We start from the raw sequence: 24,902 nt of genomic DNA on the forward strand, positions 1-24,902 counted from the left end.
ACTGGTAACCATCGTGATTAAAAAAAAATTTTCAAGAAATTTGTTATTGAAAACAAACTATTCATCGCCAACGACATCCCGTATTCCCAAGCGGTCACCCTTCCAAGTACTAACGGGACTCGACGTAACTTAACTTCTGGGAGCTGACGAGACCAGGTGCGTTCTACGTGATATGGCCGTTGACATTCAAAAATGAAAATTTACCCTACCAGTCCCAATGGATGAATAGAAAATCACTTCAAAGTGATAGAAATGTTTGTTCATTGAATTTGGACTCGTAACCATCGCGAATAAAAAAGCGCGATAAACTTTGAAAAACTCGCAATGAAATTTATCCAGAATCATTCCTATAGATGAATTGAACCTATCTCTATGCCATTGATATTTTTGATCTACGAATTTGGACTGGTAACCATCGCGATTAAAAAACGCGATAAACTTTGAAAAACTCTCAATGGAATTGATCCAGAATCATTCTTATAGATGAATTGAACCTATCTCTAAGGCATTGAAATGTTTTATCTACGAATTTGGACTGGTAACCATCGTGATTGAAAAAAAAATTTCAAGAAATTTGTTATTGAAAACAAACTATTCATCGCCAACGACATCCCGTATTCCCAAGCGGTCACCCTTCCAAGTACTAACGGGACTCGACGTAACTTAACTTCTGGGAGTTGACGAGACCAGTTGCGTTCTACGAGATATGACCGTTGACATTCAAAAATGAAAACTTACCCTCCCAATCCCAATGGATGAATAGAAAATCACTTCAAAGTGATAGAAATGTTTGTTCATTGAATTTGGACTCGTAACCATCGCGAATAAAAAAGCGCGATAAACTTTGAAAAACTCGCAATGAAATTTATCCAGAATCATTCCTATAGATGAATTGAACCTATCTCTAAGGCATTGAAATGTTTTATCTACGAATTTGGACTGGTAACCATCGTGATTAAAAAAAAATTTTCAAGAAATTTGTTATTGAAAACAAACTATTCATCGCCAACGACATCACGTATACCCAAGCGGTCACCCTTCCAAGTACTAACGGGACTCGACGTAACTTAACTTCTGGGAGCTGACGAGACCAGGTGCGTTCTACGTGATATGGCCGTTGACATTCAAAAATGAAAAATTACCCTCCCAATCCCAATGGATGAATAGAAAATCACTTCAAAGTGATAGAAATGTTTGTTCATTGAATTTGGACTCGTAACCATCGCGAATAAAAAAGCGCGATAAACTTTGAAAAACTCGCAATGAAATTTATCCAGAATCATTCCTATAGATGAATTGAACCTATCTCTAAGGCATTGAAATGTTTTATCTACGAATTTGGACTGGTAACCATCGTGATTGAAAAAAAAATTTCAAGAAATTTGTTATTGAAAACAAACTATTCATCGCCAACGACATCCCGTATTCCCAAGCGGTCACCCTTCCAAGTACTAACGGGACTCGACGTAACTTAACTTCTGGGAGTTGACGAGACCAGTTGCGTTCTACGAGATATGACCGTTGACATTCAAAAATGAAAACTTACCCTCCCAGTCCCAATGGATGAATAGAAAATCACTTCAAAGTGATAGAAATGTTTGTTCATTGAATTTGGACTCGTAACCATCGGGAATAAAAAAGCGCGATAAACTTTGAAAAACTCGCAATGAAATTTATCCAGAATCATTCCTATAGATGAATTGAACCTATCTCTATGCCATTGATATTTTTGATCTACGAATTTGGACTGGTAACCATCGCGATTAAAAAACGCGATAAACTTTGAAAAACTCTCAATGGAATTGATCCAGAATCATTCTTATAGATGAATTTAACCTATCTCTAAGGCATTGAAATGTTTTATCTACGAATTTGGACTGGTAACCATCGTGATTGAAAAAAATTTTCAAGAAATTTGTTATTGAAAACAAACTATTCATCGCCAACGACATCCCGTATTCCCAAGCGGTCACCCTTCCAAGTACTAACGGGACTCGATGTAACTTAACTTCTGGGAGTTGACGAGACCAGTTGCGTTCTACGAGATATGACCGTTGACATTCAAAAATGAAAACTTACCCTCCCAGTCCCAATGGATGAATAGAAAATCACTTCAAAGTGATAGAAATGTTTGTTCATTGAATTTGGACTCGTAACCATCGCGAATAAAAAAGCGCGATAAACTTTGAAAAACTCGCAATGAAATTTATCCAGAATCATTCCTATAGATGAATTGAACCTATCTCTAAGGCATTGAAATGTTTTATCTACGAATTTGGACTGGTAACCATCGTGATTAAAAAAAAATTTTCAAGAAATTTGTTATTGAAAACAAACTATTCATCGCCAACGACATCCCGTATTCCCAAGCGGTCACCCTTCCAAGTACTAACGGGACTCGACGTAACTTAACTTCTGGGAGCTGACGAGACCAGGTGCGTTCTACGTGATATGGCCGTTGACATTCAAAAATGAAAATTTACCCTACCAGTCCCAATGGATGAATAGAAAATCACTTCAAAGTGATAGAAATGTTTGTTCATTGAATTTGGACTCGTAACCATCGCGAATAAAAAAGCGCGATAAACTTTGAAAAACTCGCAATGAAATTTATCCAGAATCATTCCTATAGATGAATTGAACCTATCTCTATGCCATTGATATTTTTGATCTACGAATTTGGACTGGTAACCATCGCGATTAAAAAACGCGATAAACTTTGAAAAACTCTCAATGGAATTGATCCAGAATCATTCTTATAGATGAATTGAACCTATCTCTAAGGCATTGAAATGTTTTATCTACGAATTTGGACTGGTAACCATCGTGATTGAAAAAAAAATTTCAAGAAATTTGTTATTGAAAACAAACTATTCATCGCCAACGACATCCCGTATTCCCAAGCGGTCACCCTTCCAAGTACTAACGGGACTCGACGTAACTTAACTTCTGGGAGTTGACGAGACCAGTTGCGTTCTACGAGATATGACCGTTGACATTCAAAAATGAAAACTTACCCTCCCAATCCCAATGGATGAATAGAAAATCACTTCAAAGTGATAGAAATGTTTGTTCATTGAATTTGGACTCGTAACCATCGCGAATAAAAAAGCGCGATAAACTTTGAAAAACTCGCAATGAAATTTATCCAGAATCATTCCTATAGATGAATTGAACCTATCTCTAAGGCATTGAAATGTTTTATCTACGAATTTGGACTGGTAACCATCGTGATTAAAAAAAAATTTTCAAGAAATTTGTTATTGAAAACAAACTATTCATCGCCAACGACATCACGTATACCCAAGCGGTCACCCTTCCAAGTACTAACGGGACTCGACGTAACTTAACTTCTGGGAGCTGACGAGACCAGGTGCGTTCTACGTGATATGGCCGTTGACATTCAAAAATGAAAAATTACCCTCCCAATCCCAATGGATGAATAGAAAATCACTTCAAAGTGATAGAAATGTTTGTTCATTGAATTTGGACTCGTAACCATCGCGAATAAAAAAGCGCGATAAACTTTGAAAAACTCGCAATGAAATTTATCCAGAATCATTCCTATAGATGAATTGAACCTATCTCTAAGGCATTGAAATGTTTTATCTACGAATTTGGACTGGTAACCATCGTGATTGAAAAAAAAATTTCAAGAAATTTGTTATTGAAAACAAACTATTCATCGCCAACGACATCCCGTATTCCCAAGCGGTCACCCTTCCAAGTACTAACGGGACTCGACGTAACTTAACTTCTGGGAGTTGACGAGACCAGTTGCGTTCTACGAGATATGACCGTTGACATTCAAAAATGAAAACTTACCCTCCCAGTCCCAATGGATGAATAGAAAATCACTTCAAAGTGATAGAAATGTTTGTTCATTGAATTTGGACTCGTAACCATCGGGAATAAAAAAGCGCGATAAACTTTGAAAAACTCGCAATGAAATTTATCCAGAATCATTCCTATAGATGAATTGAACCTATCTCTATGCCATTGATATTTTTGATCTACGAATTTGGACTGGTAACCATCGCGATTAAAAAACGCGATAAACTTTGAAAAACTCTCAATGGAATTGATCCAGAATCATTCTTATAGATGAATTTAACCTATCTCTAAGGCATTGAAATGTTTTATCTACGAATTTGGACTGGTAACCATCGTGATTGAAAAAAATTTTCAAGAAATTTGTTATTGAAAACAAACTATTCATCGCCAACGACATCCCGTATTCCCAAGCGGTCACCCTTCCAAGTACTAACGGGACTCGATGTAACTTAACTTCTGGGAGTTGACGAGACCAGTTGCGTTCTACGAGATATGACCGTTGACATTCAAAAATGAAAACTTACCCTCCCAGTCCCAATGGATGAATAGAAAATCACTTCAAAGTGATAGAAATGTTTGTTCATTGAATTTGGACTCGTAACCATCGCGAATAAAAAAGCGCGATAAACTTTGAAAAACTCGCAATGAAATTTATCCAGAATCATTCCTATAGATGAATTGAACCTATCTCTAAGGCATTGAAATGTTTTATCTACGAATTTGGACTGGTAACCATCGTGATTAAAAAAAAATTTTCAAGAAATTTGTTATTGAAAACAAACTATTCATCGCCAACGACATCCCGTATTCCCAAGCGGTCACCCTTCCAAGTACTAACGGGACTCGACGTAACTTAACTTCTGGGAGCTGACGAGACCAGGTGCGTTCTACGTGATATGGCCGTTGACATTCAAAAATGAAAAATTACCCTCCCAATCCCAATGGATGAATAGAAAATCACTTCAAAGTGATAGAAATGTTTGTTCATTGAATTTGGACTCGTAACCATCGCGAATAAAAAAGCGCGATAAACTTTGAAAAACTCGCAATGAAATTTATCCAGAATCATTCAAATAGATGAATTGAACCTATCTCTATGCCATTGATATTTTTAATCTACGAATTTGGACTGGTAACCATCGCGATTAAAAAACGCGATAAACTTTGAAAAATTCTCAATGGAATTGATCCAGAATCATTCTTATAGATGAATTTAACCTATCTCTAAGGCATTGAAATGTTTTATCTACGAATTTGGACTGGTAACCATCGTGATTGAAAAAAAAATTTCAAGAAATTTGTTATTGAAAACAAACTATTCATCGCCAACGACATCCCGTATTCCCAAGCGGTCACCCTTCCAAGTACTAACGGGACTCGACGTAACTTAACTTCTGGGAGCTGACGAGACCAGGTGCGTTCTACGTGATATGGCCGTTGACATTCAAAAATGAAAATTTACCCTACCAGTCCCAATGGATGAATAGAAAATCACTTCAAAGTGATAGAAATGTTTGTTCATTGAATTTGGACTCGTAACCATCGCGAATAAAAAAGCGCGATAAACTTTGAAAAACTCGCAATGAAATTTATCCAGAATCATTCCTATAGATGAATTGAACCTATCTCTATGCCATTGATATTTTTGATCTACGAATTTGGACTGGTAACCATCGCGATTAAAAAACGCGATAAACTTTGAAAAACTCTCAATGGAATTGATCCAGAATCATTCTTATAGATGAATTGAACCTATCTCTAAGGCATTGAAATGTTTTATCTACGAATTTGGACTGGTAACCATCGTGATTGAAAAAAAAATTTCAAGAAATTTGTTATTGAAAACAAACTATTCATCGCCAACGACATCCCGTATTCCCAAGCGGTCACCCTTCCAAGTACTAACGGGACTCGACGTAACTTAACTTCTGGGAGTTGACGAGACCAGTTGCGTTCTACGAGATATGACCGTTGACATTCAAAAATGAAAACTTACCCTCCCAGTCCCAATGGATGAATAGAAAATCACTTCAAAGTGATAGAAATGTTTGTTCATTGAATTTGGACTCGTAACCATCGCGAATAAAAAAGCGCGATAAACTTTGAAAAACTCGCAATGAAATTTATCCAGAATCATTCCTATAGATGAATTGAACCTATCTCTAAGGCATTGAAATGTTTTATCTACGAATTTGGACTGGTAACCATCGTGATTAAAAAAAAATTTTCAAGAAATTTGTTATTGAAAACAAACTATTCATCGCCAACGACATCCCGTATTCCCAAGCGGTCACCCTTCCAAGTACTAACGGGACTCGACGTAACTTAACTTCTGGGAGCTGACGAGACCAGGTGCGTTCTACGTGATATGGCCGTTGACATTCAAAAATGAAAAATTACCCTCCCAATCCCAATGGATGAATAGAAAATCACTTCAAAGTGATAGAAATGTTTGTTCATTGAATTTGGACTCGTAACCATCGCGAATAAAAAAGCGCGATAAACTTTGAAAAACTCGCAATGAAATTTATCCAGAATCATTCAAATAGATGAATTGAACCTATCTCTATGCCATTGATATTTTTAATCTACGAATTTGGACTGGTAACCATCGCGATTAAAAAACGCGATAAACTTTGAAAAATTCTCAATGGAATTGATCCAGAATCATTCTTATAGATGAATTTAACCTATCTCTAAGGCATTGAAATGTTTTATCTACGAATTTGGACTGGTAACCATCGTGATTGAAAAAAAAATTTCAAGAAATTTGTTATTGAAAACAAACTATTCATCGCCAACGACATCCCGTATTCCCAAGCGGTCACCCTTCCAAGTACTAACGGGACTCGACGTAACTTAACTTCTGGGAGCTGACGAGACCAGGTGCGTTCTACGTGATATGGCCGTTGACATTCAAAAATGAAAATTTACCCTACCAGTCCCAATGGATGAATAGAAAATCACTTCAAAGTGATAGAAATGTTTGTTCATTGAATTTGGACTCGTAACCATCGCGAATAAAAAAGCGCGATAAACTTTGAAAAACTCGCAATGAAATTTATCCAGAATCATTCCTATAGATGAATTGAACCTATCTCTATGCCATTGATATTTTTGATCTACGAATTTGGACTGGTAACCATCGCGATTAAAAAACGCGATAAACTTTGAAAAACTCTCAATGGAATTGATCCAGAATCATTCTTATAGATGAATTGAACCTATCTCTAAGGCATTGAAATGTTTTATCTACGAATTTGGACTGGTAACCATCGTGATTGAAAAAAAAATTTCAAGAAATTTGTTATTGAAAACAAACTATTCATCGCCAACGACATCCCGTATTCCCAAGCGGTCACCCTTCCAAGTACTAACGGGACTCGACGTAACTTAACTTCTGGGAGTTGACGAGACCAGTTGCGTTCTACGAGATATGACCGTTGACATTCAAAAATGAAAACTTACCCTCCCAGTCCCAATGGATGAATAGAAAATCACTTCAAAGTGATAGAAATGTTTGTTCATTGAATTTGGACTCGTAACCATCGCGAATAAAAAAGCGCGATAAACTTTGAAAAACTCGCAATGAAATTTATCCAGAATCATTCCTATAGATGAATTGAACCTATCTCTAAGGCATTGAAATGTTTTATCTACGAATTTGGACTGGTAACCATCGTGATTAAAAAAAAATTTTCAAGAAATTTGTTATTGAAAACAAACTATTCATCGCCAACGACATCCCGTATTCCCAAGCGGTCACCCTTCCAAGTACTAACGGGACTCGACGTAACTTAACTTCTGGGAGCTGACGAGACCAGGTGCGTTCTACGTGATATGGCCGTTGACATTCAAAAATGAAAAATTACCCTCCCAATCCCAATGGATGAATAGAAAATCACTTCAAAGTGATAGAAATGTTTGTTCATTGAATTTGGACTCGTAACCATCGCGAATAAAAAAGCGCGATAAACTTTGAAAAACTCGCAATGAAATTTATCCAGAATCATTCAAATAGATGAATTGAACCTATCTCTATGCCATTGATATTTTTAATCTACGAATTTGGACTGGTAACCATCGCGATTAAAAAACGCGATAAACTTTGAAAAATTCTCAATGGAATTGATCCAGAATCATTCTTATAGATGAATTTAACCTATCTCTAAGGCATTGAAATGTTTTATCTACGAATTTGGACTGGTAACCATCGTGATTGAAAAAAAAATTTCAAGAAATTTGTTATTGAAAACAAACTATTCATCGCCAACGACATCCCGTATTCCCAAGCGGTCACCCTTCCAAGTACTAACGGGACTCGACGTAACTTAACTTCTGGGAGCTGACGAGACCAGGTGCGTTCTACGTGATATGGCCGTTGACATTCAAAAATGAAAATTTACCCTACCAGTCCCAATGGATGAATAGAAAATCACTTCAAAGTGATAGAAATGTTTGTTCATTGAATTTGGACTCGTAACCATCGCGAATAAAAAAGCGCGATAAACTTTGAAAAACTCGCAATGAAATTTATCCAGAATCATTCCTATAGATGAATTGAACCTATCTCTATGCCATTGATATTTTTGATCTACGAATTTGGACTGGTAACCATCGCGATTAAAAAACGCGATAAACTTTGAAAAACTCTCAATGGAATTGATCCAGAATCATTCTTATAGATGAATTGAACCTATCTCTAAGGCATTGAAATGTTTTATCTACGAATTTGGACTGGTAACCATCGTGATTGAAAAAAAAATTTCAAGAAATTTGTTATTGAAAACAAACTATTCATCGCCAACGACATCCCGTATTCCCAAGCGGTCACCCTTCCAAGTACTAACGGGACTCGACGTAACTTAACTTCTGGGAGTTGACGAGACCAGTTGCGTTCTACGAGATATGACCGTTGACATTCAAAAATGAAAACTTACCCTCCCAGTCCCAATGGATGAATAGAAAATCACTTCAAAGTGATAGAAATGTTTGTTCATTGAATTTGGACTCGTAACCATCGCGAATAAAAAAGCGCGATAAACTTTGAAAAACTCGCAATGAAATTTATCCAGAATCATTCCTATAGATGAATTGAACCTATCTCTAAGGCATTGAAATGTTTTATCTACGAATTTGGACTGGTAACCATCGTGATTAAAAAAAAATTTTCAAGAAATTTGTTATTGAAAACAAACTATTCATCGCCAACGACATCCCGTATTCCCAAGCGGTCACCCTTCCAAGTACTAACGGGACTCGACGTAACTTAACTTCTGGGAGCTGACGAGACCAGGTGCGTTCTACGTGATATGGCCGTTGACATTCAAAAATGAAAAATTACCCTCCCAATCCCAATGGATGAATAGAAAATCACTTCAAAGTGATAGAAATGTTTGTTCATTGAATTTGGACTCGTAACCATCGCGAATAAAAAAGCGCGATAAACTTTGAAAAACTCGCAATGAAATTTATCCAGAATCATTCAAATAGATGAATTGAACCTATCTCTATGCCATTGATATTTTTAATCTACGAATTTGGACTGGTAACCATCGCGATTAAAAAACGCGATAAACTTTGAAAAATTCTCAATGGAATTGATCCAGAATCATTCTTATAGATGAATTTAACCTATCTCTAAGGCATTGAAATGTTTTATCTACGAATTTGGACTGGTAACCATCGTGATTGAAAAAAAAAATTTCAAGAAATTTGTTATTGAAAACAAACTATTCATCGCCAACGACATCCCGTATTCCCAAGCGGTCACCCTTCCAAGTACTAACGGGACTCGACGTAACTTAACTTCTGGGAGCTGACGAGACCAGGTGCGTTCTACGTGATATGGCCGTTGACATTCAAAAATGAAAATTTACCCTACCAGTCCCAATGGATGAATAGAAAATCACTTCAAAGTGATAGAAATGTTTGTTCATTGAATTTGGACTCGTAACCATCGCGAATAAAAAAGCGCGATAAACTTTGAAAAACTCGCAATGAAATTTATCCAGAATCATTCCTATAGATGAATTGAACCTATCTCTATGCCATTGATATTTTTGATCTACGAATTTGGACTGGTAACCATCGCGATTAAAAAACGCGATAAACTTTGAAAAACTCTCAATGGAATTGATCCAGAATCATTCTTATAGATGAATTGAACCTATCTCTAAGGCATTGAAATGTTTTATCTACGAATTTGGACTGGTAACCATCGTGATTGAAAAAAAAATTTCAAGAAATTTGTTATTGAAAACAAACTATTCATCGCCAACGACATCCCGTATTCCCAAGCGGTCACCCTTCCAAGTACTAACGGGACTCGACGTAACTTAACTTCTGGGAGTTGACGAGACCAGTTGCGTTCTACGAGATATGACCGTTGACATTCAAAAATGAAAACTTACCCTCCCAGTCCCAATGGATGAATAGAAAATCACTTCAAAGTGATAGAAATGTTTGTTCATTGAATTTGGACTCGTAACCATCGCGAATAAAAAAGCGCGATAAACTTTGAAAAACTCGCAATGAAATTTATCCAGAATCATTCCTATAGATGAATTGAACCTATCTCTAAGGCATTGAAATGTTTTATCTACGAATTTGGACTGGTAACCATCGTGATTAAAAAAAAATTTTCAAGAAATTTGTTATTGAAAACAAACTATTCATCGCCAACGACATCCCGTATTCCCAAGCGGTCACCCTTCCAAGTACTAACGGGACTCGACGTAACTTAACTTCTGGGAGCTGACGAGACCAGGTGCGTTCTACGTGATATGGCCGTTGACATTCAAAAATGAAAAATTACCCTCCCAATCCCAATGGATGAATAGAAAATCACTTCAAAGTGATAGAAATGTTTGTTCATTGAATTTGGACTCGTAACCATCGCGAATAAAAAAGCGCGATAAACTTTGAAAAACTCGCAATGAAATTTATCCAGAATCATTCCTATAGATGAATTGAACCTATCTCTAAGGCATTGAAATGTTTTATCTACGAATTTGGACTGGTAACCATCGTGATTGAAAAAAAAATTTCAAGAAATTTGTTATTGAAAACAAACTATTCATCGCCAACGACATCCCGTATTCCCAAGCGGTCACCCTTCCAAGTACTAACGGGACTCGACGTAACTTAACTTCTGGGAGCTGACGAGACCAGGTGTGTTCTACGTGATATGGCCGTTGACATTCAAAAATGAAAATTTACCCTACCAGTCCCAATGGATGAATAGAAAATCACTTCAAAGTGATAGAAATGTTTGTTCATTGAATTTGGACTCGTAACCATCGGGAATAAAAAAGCGCGATAAACTTTGAAAAACTCGCAATGAAATTTATCCAGAATCATTCAAATAGATGAATTGAACCTATCTCTATGCCATTGATATTTTTGATCTACGAATTTGGACTGGTAACCATCGCGATTAAAAAACGCGATAAACTTTGAAAAACTCTCAATGGAATTGATCCAGAATCATTCTTATAGATGAATTGAACCTATCTCTAAGGCATTGAAATGTTTTATCTACGAATTTGGACTGGTAACCATCGTGATTGAAAAAAATTTTCAAGAAATTTGTTATTGAAAACAAACTATTCATCGCCAACGACATCCCGTATTCCCAAGCGGTCACCCTTCCAAGTACTAACGGGACTCGATGTAACTTAACTTCTGGGAGTTGACGAGACCAGTTGCGTTCTACGAGATATGACCGTTGACATTCAAAAATGAAAACTTACCCTCCCAGTCCCAATGGATGAATAGAAAATCACTTCAAAGTGATAGAAATGTTTGTTCATTGAATTTGGACTCGTAACCATCGCGAATAAAAAAGCGCGATAAACTTTGAAAAACTCGCAATGAAATTTATCCAGAATCATTCCTATAGATGAATTGAACCTATCTCTAAGGCATTGAAATGTTTTATCTACGAATTTGGACTGGTAACCATCGTGATTAAAAAAAAATTTTCAAGAAATTTGTTATTGAAAACAAACTATTCATCGCCAACGACATCCCGTATTCCCAAGCGGTCACCCTTCCAAGTACTAACGGGACTCGACGTAACTTAACTTCTGGGAGCTGACGAGACCAGGTGCGTTCTACGTGATATGGCCGTTGACATTCAAAAATGAAAAATTACCCTCCCAATCTTAATGGATGAATAGAAAATCACTTCAAAGTGATAGAAATGTTTGTTCATTGAATTTGGACTCGTAACCATCGCGAATAAAAAAGCGCGATAAACTTTGAAAAACTCGCAATGAAATTTATCCAGAATCATTCCTATAGATGAATTGAACCTATCTCTAAGGCATTGAAATGTTTTATCTACGAATTTGGACTGGTAACCATCGTGATTGAAAAAAAAATTTCAAGAAATTTGTTATTGAAAACAAACTATTCATCTCCAACGACATCCCGTATTCCCAAGCGGTCACCCTTCCAAGTACTAACGGGACTCGACGTAACTTAACTTCTGGGAGCTGACGAGACCAGGTGTGTTCTACGTGATATGGCCGTTGACATTCAAAAATGAAAATTTACCCTACCAGTCCCAATGGATGAATAGAAAATCACTTCAAAGTGATAGAAATGTTTGTTCATTGAATTTGGACTCGTAACCATCGGGAATAAAAAAGCGCGATAAACTTTGAAAAACTCGCAATGAAATTTATCCAGAATCATTCCTATAGATGAATTGAACCTATCTCTATGCCATTGATATTTTTGATCTACGAATTTGGACTGGTAACCATCGCGATTAAAAAACGCGATAAACTTTGAAAAACTCTCAATGGAATTGATCCAGAATCATTCTTATAGATGAATTGAACCTATCTCTAAGGCATTGAAATGTTTTATCTACGAATTTGGACTGGTAACCATCGTGATTGAAAAAAAAATTTCAAGAAATTTGTTATTGAAAACAAACTATTCATCGCCAACGACATCCCGTATTCCCAAGCGGTCACCCTTCCAAGTACTAACGGGACTCGACGTAACTTAACTTCTGGGAGCTGACGAGACCAGGTGCGTTCTACGTGATATGGCCGTTGACATTCAAAAATGAAAATTTACCCTCCCAGTCCCAATGGATGAATAGAAAATCACTTCAAAGTGATAGAAATGTTTGTTCATTGAATTTGGACTCGTAACCATCGCGAATAAAAAAGCGCGATAAACTTTGAAAAACTCGCAATGAAATTTATCCAGAATCATTCCTATAGATGAATTGAACCTATCTCTATGCCATTGATATTTTTGATCTACGAATTTGGACTGGTAACCATCGCGATTAAAAAATGCGATAAACTTTGAAAAACTCTCAATGGAATTGATCCAGAATCATTCTTATAGATGAATTGAACCTATCTCTAAGGCATTGAAATTTTTTATCTACGAATTTGCACTGGTAACCATCGTGATTGAAAAAAAAATTTCAAGAAATTTGTTATTGAAAACAAACTATTCATCGCCAACGACATCCCGTATTCCCAAGCGGTCACCCTTCCAAGTACTAACGGGACTCGACGTAACTTAACTTCTGGGAGCTGACGAGACCAGGTGTGTTCTACGTGATATGGCCGTTGACATTCAAAAATGAAAATTTACCCTACCAGTCCCAATGGATGAATAGAAAATCACTTCAAAGTGATAGAAATGTTTGTTCATTGAATTTGGACTCGTAACCATCGCGAATAAAAAAGCGCGATAAACTTTGAAAAACTCGCAATGAAATTTATCCAGAATCATTCCTATAGATGAATTGAACCTATCTCTATGCCATTGATATTTTTGATCTACGAATTTGGACTGGTAACCATCGCGATTAAAAAACGCGATAAACTTTGAAAAACTCTCAATGGAATTGATCCAGAATCATTCTTATAGATGAATTGAACCTATCTCTAAGGCATTGAAATGTTTTATCTACGAATTTGGACTGGTAACCATCGTGATTGAAAAAAATTTTCAAGAAATTTGTTATTGAAAACAAACTATTCATCGCCAACGACATCCCGTATTCCCAAGCGGTCACCCTTCCAAGTACTAATGGGACTCGATGTAACTTAACTTCTGGGAGTTGACGAGACCAGTTGCGTTCTACGAGATATGACCGTTGACATTCAAAAATGAAAACTTACCCTCCCAGTCCCAATGGATGAATAGAAAATCACTTCAAAGTGATAGAAATGTTTGTTCATTGAATTTGGACTCGTAACCATCGCGAATAAAAAAGCGCGATAAACTTTGAAAAACTCGCAATGAAATTTATCCAGAATCATTCCTATAGATGAATTGAACCTATCTCTAAGGCATTGAAATGTTTTATCTACGAATTTGGACTGGTAACCATCGTGATTAAAAAAAAATTTTCAAGAAATTTGTTATTGAAAACAAACTATTCATCGCCAACGACATCCCGTATTCCCAAGCGGTCACCCTTCCAAGTACTAACGGGACTCGACGTAACTTAACTTCTGGGAGCTGACGAGACCAGGTGCGTTCTACGTGATATGGCCGTTGACATTCAAAAATGAAAAATTACCCTCCCAATCCCAATGGATGAATAGAAAATCACTTCAAAGTGATAGAAATGTTTGTTCATTGAATTTGGACTCGTAACCATCGCGAATAAAAAAGCGCGATAAACTTTGAAAAACTCGCAATGAAATTTATCCAGAATCATTCCTATAGATGAATTGAACCTATCTCTAAGGCATTGAAATGTTTTATCTACGAATTTGGACTGGTAACCATCGTGATTGAAAAAAAAATTTCAAGAAATTTGTTATTGAAAACAAACTATTCATCGCCAACGACATCCCGTATTCCCAAGCGGTCACCCTTCCAAGTACTAACGGGACTCGACGTAACTTAACTTCTGGGAGCTGACGAGACCAGGTGCGTTCTACGTGATATGGCCGTTGACATTCAAAAATGAAAAATTACCCTCCCAATCCCAATGGATGAATAGAAAATCACTTCAAAGTGATAGAAATGTTTGTTCATTGAATTTGGACTCGTAACCATCGCGAATAAAAAAGTGCGATAAACTTTGAAAAACTCGCAATGAAATTTATCCAGAATCATTCAAATAGATGAATTGAACCTATCTCTATGCCATTGATATTTTTAATCTACGAATTTGGACTGGTAACCATCGCGATTAAAAAACGCGATAAACTTTGAAAAACTCTCAATGGAATTGATCCAGAATCATTCTTATAGATGAATTTAACCTATCTCTAAGGCATTGAAATGTTTTATCTACGAATTTGGACTGGTAACCATCGTGATTGAAAAAAAAATTTCAAGAAATTTGTTATTGAAAACAAACTATTCATCGCCAACGACATCCCGTATTCCCAAGCGGTCACCCTTCCAAGTACTAACGGGACTCGACGTAACTTAACTTCTGGGAGCTGACGAGACCAGGTGCGTTCTACGTGATATGGCCGTTGACATTCAAAAATGAAAAATTACCCTCCCAATCCCAATGGATGAATAGAAAATCACTTCAAAGTGATAGAAATGTTTGTTCATTGAATTTGGACTCGTAACCATCGCGATTAAAAAACGCGATAAACTTTGAAAAACTCTCAATGGAATTGATCCAGAATCATTCTTATAGATGAATTTAACCTATCTCTAAGGCATTGAAATGTTTTATCTACGAATTTGGACTGGTAACCATCGTGATTGAAAAAAATTTTCAAGAAATTTGTTATTGAAAACAAACTATTCATCGCCAACGACATCCCGTATTCCCAAGCGGTCACCCTTCCAAGTACTAACGGGACTCGACGTAACTTAACTTCTGGGAGCTGACGAGACCAGGTGCGTTCTACGTGATATGGCCGTTGACATTCAAAAATGAAAAATTACCCTCCCAATCCCAATGGATGAATAGAAAATCACTTCAAAGTGATAGAAATGTTTGTTCATTGAATTTGGACTCGTAACCATCGCGAATAAAAAAGCGCGATAAACTTTGAAAAACTCGCAATGAAATTTATCCAGAATCATTCCTATAGATGAATTGAACCTATCTCTAAGGCATTGAAATGTTTTATCTACGAATTTGGACTGGTAACCATCGTGATTGAAAAAAAAATTTCAAGAAATTTGTTATTGAAAACAAACTATTCATCGCCAACGACATCCCGTATTCCCAAGCGGTCACCCTTCCAAGTACTAACGGGACTCGACGTAACTTAACTTCTGGGAGCTGACGAGACCAGGTGCGTTCTACGTGATATGGCCGTTGACATTCAAAAATGAAAAATTACCCTCCCAATCCCAATGGATGAATAGAAAATCACTTCAAAGTGATAGAAATGTTTGTTCATTGAATTTGGACTCGTAACCATCGCGAATAAAAAAGCGCGATAAACTTTGAAAAACTCGCAATGAAATTTATCCAGAATCATTCAAATAGATGAATTGAACCTATCTCTATGCCATTGATATTTTTAATCTACGAATTTGGACTGGTAACCATCGCGATTAAAAAACGCGATAAACTTTGAAAAACTCTCAATGGAATTGATCCAGAATCATTCTTATAGATGAATTTAACCTATCTCTAAGGCATTGAAATGTTTTATCTACGAATTTGGACTGGTAACCATCGTGATTGAAAAAAAAATTTCAAGAAATTTGTTATTGAAAACAAACTATTCATCGCCAACGACATCCCGTATTCCCAAGCGGTCACCCTTCCAAGTACTAACGGGACTCGACGTAACTTAACTTCTGGGAGCTGACGAGACCAGGTGCGTTCTACGTGATATGGCCGTTGACATTCAAAAATGAAAATTTACCCTCCCAGTCCCAATGGATGAATAGAAAATCACTTCAAAGTGATAGAAATGTTTGTTCATTTAATTTGGACTCGTAACCATCGCGAATAAAAAAGCGCGATAAACTTTGAAAAACTCGCAATGAAATTTATCCAGAATCATTCCTATAGATGAATTGAACCTATCTCTATGCCATTGATATTTTTGATCTACGAATTTGAACTGGTAACCATCGCGATTAAAAAATGCGATAAACTTTGAAAAACTCTCAATGGAATTGATCCAGAATCATTCTTATAGATGAATTGAACCTATCTCTAAGGCATTGAAATGTTTTATCTACGAATTTGGACTGGTAACCATCGTGATTGAAAAAAATTTTCAAGAAATTTGTTATTGAAAACAAACTATTCATCGCCAACGACATCCCGTATTCCCAAGCGGTCACCCTTCCAAGTACTAACGGGACTCGATGTAACTTAACTTCTGGGAGTTGACGAGACCAGTTGCGTTCTACGAGATATGACCGTTGACATTCAAAAATGAAAACTTACCCTCCCAGTCCCAATGGATGAATAGAAAATCACTTCAAAGTGATAGAAATGTTTGTTCATTGAATTTGGACTCGTAACCATCGGGAATAAAAAAGCGCGATAAACTTTGAAAAACTCGCAATGAAATTTATCCAGAATCATTCCTATAGATGAATTGAACCTATCTCTATGCCATTGATATTTTTGATCTACGAATTTGGACTGGTAACCATCGCGATTAAAAAATGCGATAAACTTTGAAAAACTCTCAATGGAATTGATCCAGAATCATTCTTATAGATGAATTGAACCTATCTCTAAGGCATTGAAATTTTTTATCTACGAATTTGCACTGGTAACCATCGTGATTGAAAAAAAAATTTCAAGAAATTTGTTATTGAAAACAAACTATTCATCGCCAACGACATCCCGTATTCCCAAGCGGTCACCCTTCCAAGTACTAACGGGACTCGACGTAACTTAACTTCTGGGAGCTGACGAGACCAGGTGCGTTCTACGTGATATGGCCGTTGACATTCAAAAATGAAAAATTACCCTCCCAATCCCAATGGATGAATAGAAAATCACTTCAAAGTGATAGAAATGTTTGTTCATTGAATTTGGACTCGTAACCATCGCGATTAAAAAACGCGATAAACTTTGAAAAACTCTCAATGGAATTGATCCAGAATCATTCTTATAGATGAATTTAACCTATCTCTAAGGCATTGAAATGTTTTATCTACGAATTTGGACTGGTAACCATCGTGATTGAAAAAAATTTTCAAGAAATTTGTTATTGAAAACAAACTATTCATCGCCAACGACATCCCGTATTCCCAAGCGGTCACCCTTCCAAGTACTAACGGGACTCGACGTAACTTAACTTCTGGGAGCTGACGAGACCAGGTGCGTTCTACGTGATATGGCCGTTGACATTCAAAAATGAAAAATTACCCTCCCAATCCCAATGGATGAATAGAAAATCACTTCAAAGTGATAGAAATGTTTGTTCATTGAATTTGGACTCGTAACCATCGCGAATAAAAAAGCGCGATAAACTTTGAAAAACTCGCAATGAAATTTATCCAGAATCATTCCTATAGATGAATTGAACCTATCTCTAAGGCATTGAAATGTTTTATCTACGAATTTGGACTGGTAACCATCGTGATTGAAAAAAAAATTTCAAGAAATTTGTTATTGAAAACAAACTATTCATCGCCAACGACATCCCGTATTCCCAAGCGGTCACCCTTCCAAGTACTAACGGGACTCGACGTAACTTAACTTCTGGGAGCTGACGAGACCAGGTGCGTTCTACGTGATATGGCCGTTGACATTCAAAAATGAAAAATTACCCTCCCAATCCCAATGGATGAATAGAAAATCACTTCAAAGTGATAGAAATGTTTGTTCATTGAATTTGGACTCGTAACCATCGCGAATAAAAAAGCGCGATAAACTTTGAAAAACTCGCAATGAAATTTATCCAGAATCATTCAAATAGATGAATTGAACCTATCTCTATGCCATTGATATTTTTAATCTACGAATTTGGACTGGTAACCATCGCGATTAAAAAACGCGATAAACTTTGAAAAACTCTCAATGGAATTGATCCAGAATCATTCTTATAGATGAATTTAACCTATCTCTAAGGCATTGAAATGTTTTATCTACGAATTTGGACTGGTAACCATCGTGATTGAAAAAAAAATTTCAAGAAATTTGTTATTGAAAACAAACTATTCATCGCCAACGACATCCCGTATTCCCAAGCGGTCACCCTTCCAAGTACTAACGGGACTCGACGTAACTTAACTTCTGGGAGCTGACGAGACCAGGTGCGTTCTACGTGATATGGCCGTTGACATTCAAAAATGAAAATTTACCCTCCCAGTCCCAATGGATGAATAGAAAATCACTTCAAAGTGATAGAAATGTTTGTTCATTTAATTTGGACTCGTAACCATCGCGAATAAAAAAGCGCGATAAACTTTGAAAAACTCGCAATGAAATTTATCCAGAATCATTCCTATAGATGAATTGAACCTATCTCTATGCCATTGATATTTTTGATCTACGAATTTGAACTGGTAACCATCGCGATTAAAAAATGCGATAAACTTTGAAAAACTCTCAATGGAATTGATCCAGAATCATTCTTATAGATGAATTGAACCTATCTCTAAGGCATTGAAATGTTTTATCTACGAATTTGGACTGGTAACCATCGTGATTGAAAAAAATTTTCAAGAAATTTGTTATTGAAAACAAACTATTCATCGCCAACGACATCCCGTATTCCCAAGCGGTCACCCTTCCAAGTACTAACGGGACTCGATGTAACTTAACTTCTGGGAGTTGACGAGACCAGTTGCGTTCTACGAGATATGACCGTTGACATTCAAAAATGAAAACTTACCCTCCCAGTCCCAATGGATGAATAGAAAATCACTTCAAAGTGATAGAAATGTTTGTTCATTGAATTTGGACTCGTAACCATCGGGAATAAAAAAGCGCGATAAACTTTGAAAAACTCGCAATGAAATTTATCCAGAATCATTCCTATAGATGAATTGAACCTATCTCTATGCCATTGATATTTTTGATCTACGAATTTGGACTGGTAACCATCGCGATTAAAAAATGCGATAAACTTTGAAAAACTCTCAATGGAATTGATCCAGAATCATTCTTATAGATGAATTGAACCTATCTCTAAGGCATTGAAATTTTTTATCTACGAATTTGCACTGGTAACCATCGTGATTGAAAAAAAAATTTCAAGAAATTTGTTATTGAAAACAAACTATTCATCGCCAACGACATCCCGTATTCCCAAGCGGTCACCCTTCCAAGTACTAACGGGACTCGACGTAACTTAACTTCTGGGAGCTGACGAGACCAGGTGCGTTCTACGTGATATGGCCGTTGACATTCAAAAATGAAAAATTACCCTCCCAATCCCAATGGATGAATAGAAAATCACTTCAAAGTGATAGAAATGTTTGTTCATTGAATTTGGACTCGTAACCATCGCGAATAAAAAAGCGCGATAAACTTTGAAAAACTCGCAATGAAATTTATCCAGAATCATTCAAATAGATGAATTGAACCTATCTCTATGCCATTGATATTTTTAATCTACGAATTTGGACTGGTAACCATCGCGATTAAAAAACGCGATAAACTTTGAAAAACTCTCAATGGAATTGATCCAGAATCATTCTTATAGATGAATTTAACCTATCTCTAAGGCATTGAAATGTTTTATCTACGAATTTGGACTGGTAACCATCGTGATTGAAAAAAAAATTTCAAGAAATTTGTTATTGAAAACAAACTATTCATCGCCAACGACATCCCGTATTCCCAAGCGGTCACCCTTCCAAGTACTAACGGGACTCGACGTAACTTAACTTCTGGGAGCTGACGAGACCAGGTGCGTTCTACGTGATATGGCCGTTGACATTCAAAAATGAAAATTTACCCTCCCAGTCCCAATGGATGAATAGAAAATCACTTCAAAGTGATAGAAATGTTTGTTCATTTAATTTGGACTCGTAACCATCGCGAATAAAAAAGCGCGATAAACTTTGAAAAACTCGCAATGAAATTTATCCAGAATCATTCCTATAGATGAATTGAACCTATCTCTATGCCATTGATATTTTTGATCTACGAATTTGAACTGGTAACCATCGCGATTAAAAAATGCGATAAACTTTGAAAAACTCTCAATGGAATTGATCCAGAATCATTCTTATAGATGAATTGAACCTATCTCTAAGGCATTGAAATGTTTTATCTACGAATTTGGACTGGTAACCATCGTGATTGAAAAAAATTTTCAAGAAATTTGTTATTGAAAACAAACTATTCATCGCCAACGACATCCCGTATTCCCAAGCGGTCACCCTTCCAAGTACTAACGGGACTCGATGTAACTTAACTTCTGGGAGTTGACGAGACCAGTTGCGTTCTACGAGATATGACCGTTGACATTCAAAAATGAAAACTTACCCTCCCAGTCCCAATGGATGAATAGAAAATCACTTCAAAGTGATAGAAATGTTTGTTCATTGAATTTGGACTCGTAACCATCGGGAATAAAAAAGCGCGATAAACTTTGAAAAACTCGCAATGAAATTTATCCAGAATCATTCCTATAGATGAATTGAACCTATCTCTATGCCATTGATATTTTTGATCTACGAATTTGGACTGGTAACCATCGCGATTAAAAAATGCGATAAACTTTGAAAAACTCTCAATGGAATTGATCCAGAATCATTCTTATAGATGAATTGAACCTATCTCTAAGGCATTGAAATTTTTTATCTACGAATTTGCACTGGTAACCATCGTGATTGAAAAAAAAATTTCAAGAAATTTGTTATTGAAAACAAACTATTCATCGCCAACGACATCCCGTATTCCCAAGCGGTCACCCTTCCAAGTACTAACGGGACTCGACGTAACTTAACTTCTGGGAGCTGACGAGACCAGGTGCGTTCTACGTGATATGGCCGTTGACATTCAAAAATGAAAATTTACCCTCCCAGTCCCAATGGATGAATAGAAAATCACTTCAAAGTGATAGAAATGTTTGTTCATTTAATTTGGACTCGTAACCATCGCGAATAAAAAAGCGCGATAAACTTTGAAAAACTCGCAATGAAATTTATCCAGAATCATTCCTATAGATGAATTGAACCTATCTCTATGCCATTGATATTTTTGATCTACGAATTTGAACTGGTAACCATCGCGATTAAAAAATGCGATAAACTTTGAAAAACTCTCAATGGAATTGATCCAGAATCATTCTTATAGATGAATTGAACCTATCTCTAAGGCATTGAAATGTTTTATCTACGAATTTGGACTGGTAACCATCGTGATTGAAAAAAATTTTCAAGAAATTTGTTATTGAAAACAAACTATTCATCGCCAACGACATCCCGTATTCCCAAGCGGTCACCCTTCCAAGTACTAACGGGACTCGACGTAACTTAACTTCTGGGAGCTGACGAGACCAGGTGCGTTCTACGTGATATGGCCGTTGACATTCAAAAATGAAAAATTACCCTCCCAATCCCAATGGATGAATAGAAAATCACTTCAAAGTGATAGAAATGTTTGTTCATTGAATTTGGACTCGTAACCATCGCGAATAAAAAAGCGCGATAAACTTTGAAAAACTCGCAATGAAATTTATCCAGAATCATTCTTATAGATGAATTGAACCTATCTCTAAGGCATTGAAATGTTTTATCTACGAATTTGGACTGGTAACCATCGTGATTGAAAAAAAATTTCAAGAAATTTGTTATTGAAAACAAACTATTCATCGCCAACGACATCCCGTATTCCCAAGCGGTCACCCTTCCAAGTACTAACGGGACTCGATGTAACTTAACTTCTGGGAGCTGACGAGACCAGTTGCGTTCTACGAGATATGACCGTTGACATTCAAAATTGAAAACTTACCCTCCCAGTCCCAATGGATGAATAGAAAATCACTTCAAAGTGATAGAAATGTTTGTTCATTGAATTTGGACTCGTAACCATCGCGAATAAAAAAGCGCGATAAACTTTGAAAAACTCGCAATGAAATTTATCCAGAATCATTCCTATAGATGAATTGAACCTATCTCTAAGGCATTGAAATGTTTTATCTACGAATTTGGACTGGTAACCATCGTGATTAAAAAAAAATTTTCAAGAAATTTGTTATTGAAAACAAACTATTCATCGCCAACGACATCCCGTATTCCCAAGCGGTCACCCTTCCAAGTACTAACGGGACTCGACGTAACTTAACTTCTGGGAGCTGACGAGACCAGGTGCGTTCTACGTGATATGGCCGTTGACATTCAAAAATGAAAAATTACCCTCCCAATCCCAATGGATGAATAGAAAATCACTTCAAAGTGATAGAAATGTTTGTTCATTGAATTTGGACTCGTAACCATCGCGAATAAAAAAGCGCGATAAACTTTGAAAAACTCGCTATGAAATTTATCCAGAATCATTCCTATAGATGAATTGAACCTATCTCTATGCCATTGATATTTTTGATCTACGAATTTGGACTGGTAACCATCGCGATTAAAAAATGCGATAAACTTTGAAAAACTCTCAATGGAATTGATCCAGAATCATTCTTATAGATGAATTGAACCTATCTCTAAGGCATTGAAATTTTTTATCTACGAATTTGCACTGGTAACCATCGTGATTGAAAAAAAAATTTCAAGAAATTTGTTATTGAAAACAAACTATTCATCGCCAACGACATCCCGTATTCCCAAGCGGTCACCCTTCCAAGTACTAACGGGACTCGACGTAACTTAACTTCTGGGAGCTGACGAGACCAGGTGCGTTCTACGTGATATGGCCGTTGACATTCAAAAATGAAAATTTACCCTCCCAGTCCCAATGGATGAATAGAAAATCACTTCAAAGTGATAGAAATGTTTGTTCATTGAATTTGGACTCGTAACCATCGGGAATAAAAAAGCGCGATAAACTTTGAAAAACTCGCAATGAAATTTATCCAGAATCATTCCTATAGATGAATTGAACCTATCTCTATGCCATTGATATTTTTGATCTACGAATTTGGACTGGTAACCATCGCGATTAAAAAACGCGATAAACTTTGAAAAACTCTCAATGGAATTGATCCAGAATCATTCTTATAGATGAATTGAACCTATCTCTAAGGCATTGAAATGTTTTATCTACGAATTTGGACTGGTAACCATCGTGATTGAAAAAAATTTCCAAGAAATTTGTTATTGAAAACAAACTATTCATCGCCAACGACATCCCGTATTCCCAAGCGGTCACCCTTCCAAGTACTAACGGGACTCGATGTAACTTAACTTCTGGGAGTTGACGAGACCAGTTGCGTTCTACGAGATATGACCGTTGACATTCAAAATTGAAAACTTACCCTCCCAGTCCCAATGGATGAATAGAAAATCACTTAAAAGTGATAGAAATGTTTGTTCATTGAATTTGGACTCGTAACCATCGCGAATAAAAAAGCGCGATAAACTTTGAAAAACTCGCAATGAAATTTATCCAGAATCATTCCTATAGATGAATTGAACCTATCTCTAAGGCATTGAAATGTTTTATCTACGAATTTGGACTGGTAACCATCGTGATTAAAAAAAAATTTTCAAGAAATTTGTTATTGAAAACAAACTATTCATCGCCAACGACATCCCGTATTCCCAAGCGGTCACCCTTCCAAGTACTAACGGGACTCGACGTAACTTAACTTCTGGGAGCTGACGAGACCAGGTGCGTTCTACGTGATATGGCCGTTGACATTCAAAAATGAAAAATTACCCTCCCAATCCCAATGGATGAATAGAAAATCACTTCAAAGTGATAGAAATGTTTGTTCATTGAATTTGGACTCGTAACCATCGCGAATAAAAAAGCGCGATAAACTTTGAAAAACTCGCTATGAAATTTATCCAGAATCATTCCTATAGATGAATTGAACCTATCTCTATGCCATTGATATTTTTGATCTACGAATTTGGACTGGTAACCATCGCGATTAAAAAATGCGATAAACTTTGAAAAACTCTCAATGGAATTGATCCAGAATCATTCTTATAGATGAATTGAACCTATCTCTAAGGCATTGAAATTTTTTATCTACGAATTTGCACTGGTA

The 24,902-nt window shown here is 36.5% G+C and overlaps 52 pseudogenes; all 52 read right to left on the bottom strand.

Annotated features, from left to right (window-relative positions):
* Positions 1 to 65: 65 nt before the first annotated feature.
* Positions 66 to 184, bottom strand: LOC124333263 (annotated as a pseudogene).
* A 415-nt stretch (positions 185 to 599) lies between these two features.
* On the bottom strand, positions 600 to 718 carry LOC124330216 (annotated as a pseudogene).
* A 285-nt stretch (positions 719 to 1,003) lies between these two features.
* LOC124334590 lies at positions 1,004 to 1,122 on the bottom strand (annotated as a pseudogene).
* Positions 1,123 to 1,407: 285 nt separating this feature from the next.
* On the bottom strand, positions 1,408 to 1,526 carry LOC124330217 (annotated as a pseudogene).
* A 414-nt stretch (positions 1,527 to 1,940) lies between these two features.
* Positions 1,941 to 2,059, bottom strand: LOC124330443 (annotated as a pseudogene).
* Positions 2,060 to 2,344: 285 nt separating this feature from the next.
* Positions 2,345 to 2,463, bottom strand: LOC124333264 (annotated as a pseudogene).
* A 415-nt stretch (positions 2,464 to 2,878) lies between these two features.
* On the bottom strand, positions 2,879 to 2,997 carry LOC124330218 (annotated as a pseudogene).
* Positions 2,998 to 3,282: 285 nt separating this feature from the next.
* Positions 3,283 to 3,401, bottom strand: LOC124334591 (annotated as a pseudogene).
* Positions 3,402 to 3,686: 285 nt separating this feature from the next.
* On the bottom strand, positions 3,687 to 3,805 carry LOC124330219 (annotated as a pseudogene).
* A 414-nt stretch (positions 3,806 to 4,219) lies between these two features.
* On the bottom strand, positions 4,220 to 4,338 carry LOC124330444 (annotated as a pseudogene).
* A 285-nt stretch (positions 4,339 to 4,623) lies between these two features.
* LOC124333265 lies at positions 4,624 to 4,742 on the bottom strand (annotated as a pseudogene).
* Positions 4,743 to 5,157: 415 nt separating this feature from the next.
* On the bottom strand, positions 5,158 to 5,276 carry LOC124333266 (annotated as a pseudogene).
* Positions 5,277 to 5,691: 415 nt separating this feature from the next.
* On the bottom strand, positions 5,692 to 5,810 carry LOC124330220 (annotated as a pseudogene).
* Positions 5,811 to 6,095: 285 nt separating this feature from the next.
* Positions 6,096 to 6,214, bottom strand: LOC124333267 (annotated as a pseudogene).
* A 415-nt stretch (positions 6,215 to 6,629) lies between these two features.
* On the bottom strand, positions 6,630 to 6,748 carry LOC124333268 (annotated as a pseudogene).
* Positions 6,749 to 7,163: 415 nt separating this feature from the next.
* LOC124330222 lies at positions 7,164 to 7,282 on the bottom strand (annotated as a pseudogene).
* Positions 7,283 to 7,567: 285 nt separating this feature from the next.
* Positions 7,568 to 7,686, bottom strand: LOC124333269 (annotated as a pseudogene).
* A 415-nt stretch (positions 7,687 to 8,101) lies between these two features.
* Positions 8,102 to 8,220, bottom strand: LOC124333270 (annotated as a pseudogene).
* Positions 8,221 to 8,635: 415 nt separating this feature from the next.
* On the bottom strand, positions 8,636 to 8,754 carry LOC124330223 (annotated as a pseudogene).
* Positions 8,755 to 9,039: 285 nt separating this feature from the next.
* On the bottom strand, positions 9,040 to 9,158 carry LOC124333271 (annotated as a pseudogene).
* A 416-nt stretch (positions 9,159 to 9,574) lies between these two features.
* On the bottom strand, positions 9,575 to 9,693 carry LOC124333272 (annotated as a pseudogene).
* A 415-nt stretch (positions 9,694 to 10,108) lies between these two features.
* On the bottom strand, positions 10,109 to 10,227 carry LOC124330224 (annotated as a pseudogene).
* A 285-nt stretch (positions 10,228 to 10,512) lies between these two features.
* LOC124333274 lies at positions 10,513 to 10,631 on the bottom strand (annotated as a pseudogene).
* Positions 10,632 to 10,916: 285 nt separating this feature from the next.
* On the bottom strand, positions 10,917 to 11,035 carry LOC124333500 (annotated as a pseudogene).
* A 414-nt stretch (positions 11,036 to 11,449) lies between these two features.
* Positions 11,450 to 11,568, bottom strand: LOC124330445 (annotated as a pseudogene).
* A 285-nt stretch (positions 11,569 to 11,853) lies between these two features.
* LOC124333275 lies at positions 11,854 to 11,972 on the bottom strand (annotated as a pseudogene).
* Positions 11,973 to 12,257: 285 nt separating this feature from the next.
* On the bottom strand, positions 12,258 to 12,376 carry LOC124334933 (annotated as a pseudogene).
* Positions 12,377 to 12,791: 415 nt separating this feature from the next.
* On the bottom strand, positions 12,792 to 12,910 carry LOC124333276 (annotated as a pseudogene).
* A 415-nt stretch (positions 12,911 to 13,325) lies between these two features.
* LOC124333501 lies at positions 13,326 to 13,444 on the bottom strand (annotated as a pseudogene).
* Positions 13,445 to 13,858: 414 nt separating this feature from the next.
* LOC124330539 lies at positions 13,859 to 13,977 on the bottom strand (annotated as a pseudogene).
* A 285-nt stretch (positions 13,978 to 14,262) lies between these two features.
* Positions 14,263 to 14,381, bottom strand: LOC124333277 (annotated as a pseudogene).
* A 285-nt stretch (positions 14,382 to 14,666) lies between these two features.
* Positions 14,667 to 14,785, bottom strand: LOC124333278 (annotated as a pseudogene).
* A 415-nt stretch (positions 14,786 to 15,200) lies between these two features.
* Positions 15,201 to 15,319, bottom strand: LOC124333279 (annotated as a pseudogene).
* Positions 15,320 to 15,602: 283 nt separating this feature from the next.
* LOC124333280 lies at positions 15,603 to 15,721 on the bottom strand (annotated as a pseudogene).
* Positions 15,722 to 16,006: 285 nt separating this feature from the next.
* On the bottom strand, positions 16,007 to 16,125 carry LOC124333281 (annotated as a pseudogene).
* Positions 16,126 to 16,540: 415 nt separating this feature from the next.
* LOC124333282 lies at positions 16,541 to 16,659 on the bottom strand (annotated as a pseudogene).
* Positions 16,660 to 17,073: 414 nt separating this feature from the next.
* On the bottom strand, positions 17,074 to 17,192 carry LOC124330446 (annotated as a pseudogene).
* Positions 17,193 to 17,607: 415 nt separating this feature from the next.
* LOC124333283 lies at positions 17,608 to 17,726 on the bottom strand (annotated as a pseudogene).
* A 283-nt stretch (positions 17,727 to 18,009) lies between these two features.
* On the bottom strand, positions 18,010 to 18,128 carry LOC124333286 (annotated as a pseudogene).
* Positions 18,129 to 18,413: 285 nt separating this feature from the next.
* LOC124333287 lies at positions 18,414 to 18,532 on the bottom strand (annotated as a pseudogene).
* A 415-nt stretch (positions 18,533 to 18,947) lies between these two features.
* LOC124333288 lies at positions 18,948 to 19,066 on the bottom strand (annotated as a pseudogene).
* Positions 19,067 to 19,480: 414 nt separating this feature from the next.
* LOC124330448 lies at positions 19,481 to 19,599 on the bottom strand (annotated as a pseudogene).
* A 415-nt stretch (positions 19,600 to 20,014) lies between these two features.
* Positions 20,015 to 20,133, bottom strand: LOC124333289 (annotated as a pseudogene).
* A 415-nt stretch (positions 20,134 to 20,548) lies between these two features.
* On the bottom strand, positions 20,549 to 20,667 carry LOC124333290 (annotated as a pseudogene).
* A 414-nt stretch (positions 20,668 to 21,081) lies between these two features.
* LOC124330449 lies at positions 21,082 to 21,200 on the bottom strand (annotated as a pseudogene).
* A 415-nt stretch (positions 21,201 to 21,615) lies between these two features.
* Positions 21,616 to 21,734, bottom strand: LOC124333291 (annotated as a pseudogene).
* A 414-nt stretch (positions 21,735 to 22,148) lies between these two features.
* Positions 22,149 to 22,267, bottom strand: LOC124333292 (annotated as a pseudogene).
* A 284-nt stretch (positions 22,268 to 22,551) lies between these two features.
* Positions 22,552 to 22,670, bottom strand: LOC124330119 (annotated as a pseudogene).
* A 285-nt stretch (positions 22,671 to 22,955) lies between these two features.
* Positions 22,956 to 23,074, bottom strand: LOC124333293 (annotated as a pseudogene).
* Positions 23,075 to 23,489: 415 nt separating this feature from the next.
* Positions 23,490 to 23,608, bottom strand: LOC124333294 (annotated as a pseudogene).
* A 414-nt stretch (positions 23,609 to 24,022) lies between these two features.
* Positions 24,023 to 24,141, bottom strand: LOC124330450 (annotated as a pseudogene).
* Positions 24,142 to 24,426: 285 nt separating this feature from the next.
* Positions 24,427 to 24,545, bottom strand: LOC124333295 (annotated as a pseudogene).
* Positions 24,546 to 24,902: the final 357 nt, after the last annotated feature.

This window comes from Daphnia pulicaria, chromosome 3, assembly GCF_021234035.1.
Source record: "Daphnia pulicaria isolate SC F1-1A chromosome 3, SC_F0-13Bv2, whole genome shotgun sequence".
Lineage (NCBI taxonomy): Eukaryota > Metazoa > Arthropoda > Branchiopoda > Diplostraca > Daphniidae > Daphnia > Daphnia pulicaria.